General features: G+C 37.2%; 1 pseudogene; it reads left to right on the top strand.

Moving 5' to 3' along the window:
- Positions 1-940: 940 nt before the first annotated feature.
- The window catches only part of LOC102827634, a 15,983-nt pseudogene continuing 9,425 nt past the window's right edge, over positions 941-7,498 (top strand).

Below are 7,498 nucleotides of genomic sequence, written 5' to 3'. Positions count from 1 at the left end.
AAGTGCCGTCGAGTCGGTTCCGACCCATAGCGACCCTGTACAGGGTTTCCGAGGCTGTAAATCTTTATGGGAGTAGAAAGCCTCATCTTTCTCCCGCAGAACGGCTGGTAGTTTCGAACTGCTGACCTTGAGGTTCGCAGCCCGATTCGTAACCACTATGCTACCAGAGCTCCTTATTAGGAGGAACTTAATATGCTCAGGAATTTGTTCCATTAAAAACTTCTTATCTTCAAAGCAAACTGCATAAGACTAAAAATTAACTCTTTAACCCAGTAACCAAGGAAACATTTTGTTGTCTTAATAATAAAAAAACGAAACAAAACCATTTTTTTGCTTTATGTACTGTTTGGCATTAATTGTATTTATGGATTGACCTATTAAACCTTTAGTTTCATTCATAACCCAGAGAATAGGGGGTCCTCTACTCGAGATCCTATCTCCATGTCCTTTTTTCCAGTGGTAGAGTCTTCTCCTCACAGTCCTTAACCCAGGAAATGAACAATCACCTCTTAAAGAAACAGAGACAATACACTCACCTCTGTTGTTAAGTGCTGTGGAGTTGGTTCTGACTCATAGCAACCGTATATAGGGTTTCCAAGACTTTTAAATCTTCAAGGAAGCAGAAAGCCTCATATTTCTCACATAGAATGGCTGGCAGGTTTGAACTGCAGACCTTGTTTGTGGTCTATAGTCCAGTGCTTATCATATGGAGCCATCATGCCCCACAGTCACTTCTGTTGTAAAGTGCCATTGAGTCAACAACCCATAGTGACCTTATATAGGGTTTCCGAGGAGCAGCTGATGAGCTTGAATTGCTGACCTCACAGTTCAAACTGACTTTGTAGCACCACACCAGAACAACACATGCCAAAACCAAAATCCAGACCTGCCTTCCTAATACTCTATACAGTCCTTGCTGTGTGTGAGCCTACTTACAAGAATGGTCATCAAAGACATGATTTTGTCTAGAAACCAAGAGCATTCAAATGGTACCTCTGGCTTATCCCAGTGTTGAAAGCAACAAGGAAAGGATTTCAGAATACCCAGGGAAGCTCTTCAGCTGACATGCTTTGCTCAATTGTGCTCTGAGAGAGGAAATGGGACCAAGATTGTTATGTGACAGCTCAGTACCCTGTATGAGTCCACTAGGGAAAATCCACTCGTGGGACACAGGTCTTTTCCAAGGGTGGTCCTTATATGGGGTTCTAAAGTCTCAGGTGACCAGCTGTCCCACTTGAGGTGCCAGAATTGCTACCATAAGAAGAGTTTTTAATCATCTGCCCCTAACATAGTAAATACTCAGAGACAGCATTCAGAGCAAAACATTTATTGTGCAACACACAGAAAGAGAGCAGAGCAAGAATCTCTCAGAGGAAAAAGTGGAAGGATGATTTATAGGGATCTTGGATATGGGGTAGGAGTCCAAGGAGTTTTAAGAACTTCTTTCTTGTTCTGCTTATCTCTAGTTGTGCTGTACCTCTAGACATGTTTGCTGTAACAGACACTGTTAATTTTTCCAGTGGTGGTTATCAGTTGTTTTCACAAGAGATGCTTCTCTTCATTCCTGTTATTTTCCTCAAAGTGGTTTCAGTTACAAAGTAGAAAGCTTGTCAGAAAATTCTGATGTGCATTTTAGTTAAGAGTTTGTCACACTGCTAGTTAGGGTGGCCATGTGCTGGGCATAGTAATTTTTTAACCATCTCTTTTTGCTGATTTTGCCTTTGATCTCAGGAGGCGAGTTGTCCACTTTGCACAAGTTCTGCTTTGGAGATTGCAAAGGTGTTATTGCTTACGGAATCTAGCTAAGGATGAAGTTAATCTGTTCTAAAATGGTTCTCTTTTACTGTAAGATAAAAAACCTTCTCAGTGCCCCCAATTTCTCAATGACCTACTTCCATGTGATCTCAGGGACACAGAATAAAAGGATACCCCCATCAATCTGATGATGTCCTAAACAGTAATAAAATATTCTTGAGATATTATTGCCAAAAATATTGTTTGGGTATATGAGTATGAAAGGGCTACAAAGATGACTAAACACACTCTTGCCATAGAGAATATACATATGTAGACTCTAGTGGGACACTGTAATGCTTTGAACACAGCAGGTTGACTTAATACTAGCAAAGTTGTTGTGAGGTTCCATTGAGTCCATTCTGATTTATAGTGACCATGTGTATAAAACAAAGCAACACTGCCCCATCCTGGGGCAGCTTCAGAATTGTAGTTATGTTTGAGTCCACTGTGTCAATCTGTCTCACTGTGGGTTCTTCCTCATTTTCATTGACCCTCCACTTAACCAAGCTTGATGTCCTTCCGAGAGACTGACACCTCCTGGCAACAAGTCCAGAGTATGAAAGACAAAGTCTCACCATTCTTGGTTCTATGGAACATTCTGTCTATACTTCTTCCAAGAGAGATTTGTTTGTTCCTCTGGCAGTTCATGGCACTTTCTCAATATTTGTAACCACCATGATTCAAATGCATGTGTTCTTCTATGGTCTTCCTTATTCATTATTCTACTTTCCACATGCATTTGAGGGAATTAAAAAATATTATGATTTGGGTCAGGTGTATCTTGTTCCTCAAAGTGACATCTTTGTTCTCCCACAAGATAAAGAGGTCCTTTGCAGCAATTTCCTGGCAATAGTAATAACTATAGACCTTCAGCTACAGAAAAATCCAGGTAAGTATACTTGGAGCCATGCTACTTTTAGAAATCATGCATTAATTCAGCATCTGTTTTGTTTTACTTTCCAAATTAACACATTTTTAAATAGATCTATGAGCAACAAGCTGGTCTCACACTTGAGTGGTTCCCTTCTCTTTTAGAATTCTGCCCCTAAAGCTCTGTATTAATAGAAATAGAGGCAGTAGCAAACAAGGCTCAGGAAAGGAACAGACAGGTGTCTACATTTTAATAGAAGAATCACTTAGCTGCAGCCAAGGAAGCTATTTGAGTTTGAAAACCCAGGTGAAAATGCAGCTGTCAGAACTGGAAAGCCAAGGAAACCTAGTTGCCCTTCATTTGCATGATCACAGTATCATTTTTTCTGTAAAAGAGCTGCCTAATTTAATTCCAGGTAATCATTAGCATTTTAGTGGAAAAACCTGCTTTGAATTAAGGGTAGAAACACATACAGCTTCTTGTGTTTTCTCCCCTGACACCTGCCTAGGATTCACTAAGTGTAAAAAGCATTCCTAAAAATATTTGCTTGCCAAAGATCATGCAGGTTTGGTTGCTGTCTGTAGAATGGCCATTCTCTGCTTCAGATGTGAGGAAGAAATGAATTTCATGTAGATTTAGTTTGAATAGGACAGGATTGGTTCTAAATGGCTTAATTTTTGCTAAAGAGAATTTCAAATCAGATCTAAAACATAATTACTGCTTGAACTCTAACTCTTCTTTTGATTTATCAGATTTTACTAATTATATCTCTAAGTGTGAAGAACGTTTGCTTTATTTTTGAAACATAGTGTCTCTTAAAATGCACTACAAATTTATAATAATTTTTACTTTAGTGAGTCAATGAACTCTCTCCCCATAGGCCATATTATAGTGTTTAAGAACAAGACCTTTGGGCCAGAAGAAGCTGAGTCTGAATCAAAATTCTTTACTAACTTAAATAAATTATTTAACTTCCCATTGCCTCATGAGTGTGATCATAAGTATGTTCTAAGAGTAAATGCTATAATTAATAAAAAGTTGTTTGATGTCAAATCCAGCACATGTTGTTTTATTAAGTGCCATCAAATCTGTTCCAACTCATAACTACCATATACAGGGTTTCCAATGAGCAGATGTTAGTTTGAACTGCCGACCTTGTGGTTTGAAGTTCAATGCTAACCCTACAGCACCACACCAGTAATCCAGCACATAGATTGATCAATTAATAAAATGAGGGTTTTACTATCTCTATTTTGTTAGTTAGTTCTAGTAAGTATATGATCTATTCTTACTGATCAATTCACCCCACAATCAGGAAATAAAGACATCCAACATTTAAAAATATGTTATAATCAATGAGCCACATGTCAAGAATTTGGATCATATACCTCCTTGAACAGATAATAAAAGTAATAGATTTTCCCTCAAAAGAAAGAAAAATAATTACTACTATTTTTACTCAAGTACAATAAACTTTACTTAGTTTTGGAGAACAACTAGTTGGATTTTAGTAAATTATACAGTTTCTAAGCATCACTGTAATCCAATTTTAAAAAACGCCATCACCTAAAAAGAGCAAAATGGCTTTGTTTGTTGTTGTTGTTGTTAAGTACCGTGGAGTAGGTTCTGACTCATAGTGACCCTGCACAGGGTTTCCAAGGCTGTAAATCTTTACAGGAGCAGTAGGCCTCATCTTTCTCCCATGGAATGGCTGCTAGTTTCGAACTGCCGACCTTGAGGTTAGTAGCCTGATTCATAACCACTATGCTACCAGAGCTCCTTTGTTTGTTTATGTGCAGTTAAATCCTGCTCCCAGTGCTAACGTCAGACAACCATGTATATGCTTTGTGACTCTCAATTTTGCCTTTTCTACAAATTTCATAAAAATGAAATCACAGAACACTTAGTATTTTATATCTAATTCTTTAAAAATTCATCCATGTTGCTGCATATGCCAACATTTCCTTTATTTTGTGTTGATAAATAGTATCTCATTATATAATACAGAAATGGGTTTGTTTTAAAATTTTAAGCTATTTCAAATAAGGTTGATATGAATAGGCATGAAAAATACTTGTATGAATATAAAATTTCATTTCTCTTATATACCTGCAGTACAAGAGATGGATTATATGTTATTGTTGTTAGATGCCATTGAGTGAGTACCAATTCATAGCAACCATATGCACAAAAAACGAAACACTGTCTGGTCCCACACCAACCTCATAACCATTGCTATGCTTGAGCATACTGCTGCTGCCACTGTCCAATCCATCTCATTGGGGGTCTTCCTGTTTTTTGCTGACCATTCACTTTACTAAGCATGGTGTCCTTCTCCAGGGACTGGTCCCTCCTGATGATATACCCAAAGTATGAGAGACAAATCTTGGCCATCTTGCCTTCTAAGGAGCAAGATGGTTGTATTTATTCAAATTTGTTTGTTTGTTTGTTCTTTTGGCAGTCCAGGATAATTTTAATATTTTTCTCCAACACCGTAGCTCAAATGCATCAATTCTTCTACGGATTTCCTTGTTCATTGTCCAAATTTCACATGCATATGACATTAATGAAAATACCATGGCTTGGGTCAGGTATACCTTAGACCTTAAACTGACATCTTTGCTCTTGGCACTTTATAAAGGTCTTCTGCAGGAGATCTGTCTAATGGAATACATCATTTGATTGTGTCAGTGCTGCTTCCATGAGTGTTGATGGTTCATACAAGCAAAATGAAGTCTTTGACAACTTCAATCTTTTCTCCATTTATCTTGAAGGTATTTACTGACCCAGTGGTGAAGATTTTTTGTTTTCTTTACATTGAGATGCAACACATACCAAAGTCCTCTTTGTTTTCAGCAACCAGGGTTGTATCATCTGTATTCATTGCTACTTCCTCTGATCCTGATGCCACATTTTTCTTCATATAATTCAGATTCTCAAATTATTTGCTCAACATCCAAACTGAGTAAGTATGGTGAAAAAATAAAACCCTGGCACACAGCTTTCCTAATTTTAAACCATTCAGTATTCCCTTATTCTGTTTGAACAACTGCCTCTTGTTTATGTACAAGTTCCTCATGAGCACAATTAAGTGTTCTGTAATACTTAGTCTCTGCAATGTTGTCCATGGCTTGTCAACACATGATCTTTACAATTGAAAGTGTTTATTTAACTTTAAAAATAAGATTTTAATTATGATTTTTGTGAAAGTTTACAGAAATAAATTTGTTTTCCATTTAATAAGTAACACACATTCCGTTTTGTTATATTGATTAAAATCTCTACAATGTAACAACAATCTTACCAATTTTTACCTGAGTTTTTCATTTCCAATTAGCCTTCTTTCCTAACCCTTCTGAACTTTATCCTTGGGCAAATGCTGTGATCTTGATCCAGTATAGTTGATTGTTCTCAGGTGTATGTACCTCCCTGGCATCAATGTTCACCTTATAGACCTTTCTATTGTTTGGTTGAAAGTTGAATCACAGGGTTCTAGGCCTGAAGGGGCCTAAGGGCCAGTCTTGGAATCTCCACCAGTTTCTATCAGAGTAGTAATCTTGGTCTTTTTTATTAATACTATTTTTAGCTTTGTTCCATAACTTTCTCCCACTCCATCCTTGACCTTCAAAATAATATGTTTCTGAACTGTCAGTAGTAGTAGCCAGGCAATTTATAATAGTCAAATGGTCTATTATTCCTTTGGACTAGTTATTTTTTTGCATCTTTGATTTTCTTCACTTTGCTCTGGATGGGAAGAGACCTATGGCTGCATTTTAGATGGCTCCTCACAAGTTTCTCACATCCCAGTTGTGACTCATCAAAGTAGGATATAGAACATTATCACTGTGGACTATGTTCTCTGAGACTATGATCCTGAGTTCCTAGGCCAGGCTATCCATTCTCTCAAGGTATTTGTTTGTGGGCAAGAAGTTATAACTTTGTGCCTGATATGCTCATAGTCATGGATATATTTGCAATATATATGCATACATATACATTGTCAATATATGTTCATAGGTGAAGTCCCATTTGTCTTCCCACCTCTGTTCACCTTGAGTGTCTGTGTATTCACTTGTAAATTATTTTTATTAATATTATTGCAGGAATGTGTACCCAATAGAATTTATATTTGTTACTTTTAACTCTTATCCTCCTCCTAATATCTTTTGCCATCATCATTTTGTGCTAACCGTTTCCATTTTGGTTTTTGCCTTTCCCTTGGTGGTGTTGTCGGTTCTGACTTATAGTGATTCTGTATAGAGTTTCTGAGGAGCAGTTGGTGAGTTTGAACTGCTGACTGTGAAGTTCAGTCTGACTCTGCTGCACAATGCATTAACCCATAACACCACACCAGGACTCAACCTCTCCCTTAAGTCAAGTTAATACATACATGTCTACTTTCTATTTAGAAATTAGGTGTCCCTTCCCTTCATACTCCTTATAAATATCAAACAATGTTTATTCTATATAAACATTTTTCTTGACTTTTAACAGTAGTAGTCTCATATAATATTTGTCATTTTGTGATTGATTAATTTCACTCAGCATGATGTCATCCAGGATAATTCATGTTATGATATAATTCACAGATTCATTGATATTCTTTAATGTTGTGTGGTACTCAATTCCACCACTCATCTGTCAGTTTATAATTCTGTGGTGGCTTAAGTGTTACTGTGATGCTGAAAGCTGTGCCACCAATAGTTTAAATACCAGAAGAGTGCACTCATGGTGAATAGCTTTCAACTGAGCTTCCAGAATAATACAGACTATGAAGAAGAAGACAGAGACTAATTCTGAATGAAGCCACCGAATTCCTTATGAAGAACA

The sequence above is a fragment of the Chrysochloris asiatica genome, unplaced genomic scaffold (assembly GCF_000296735.1).
Source record: "Chrysochloris asiatica unplaced genomic scaffold, ChrAsi1.0 scaffold00621, whole genome shotgun sequence".
Classification (NCBI taxonomy): Eukaryota; Metazoa; Chordata; class Mammalia; order Afrosoricida; family Chrysochloridae; genus Chrysochloris; species Chrysochloris asiatica.
This window is presented reverse-complemented; position numbering and strand designations above follow the sequence as displayed.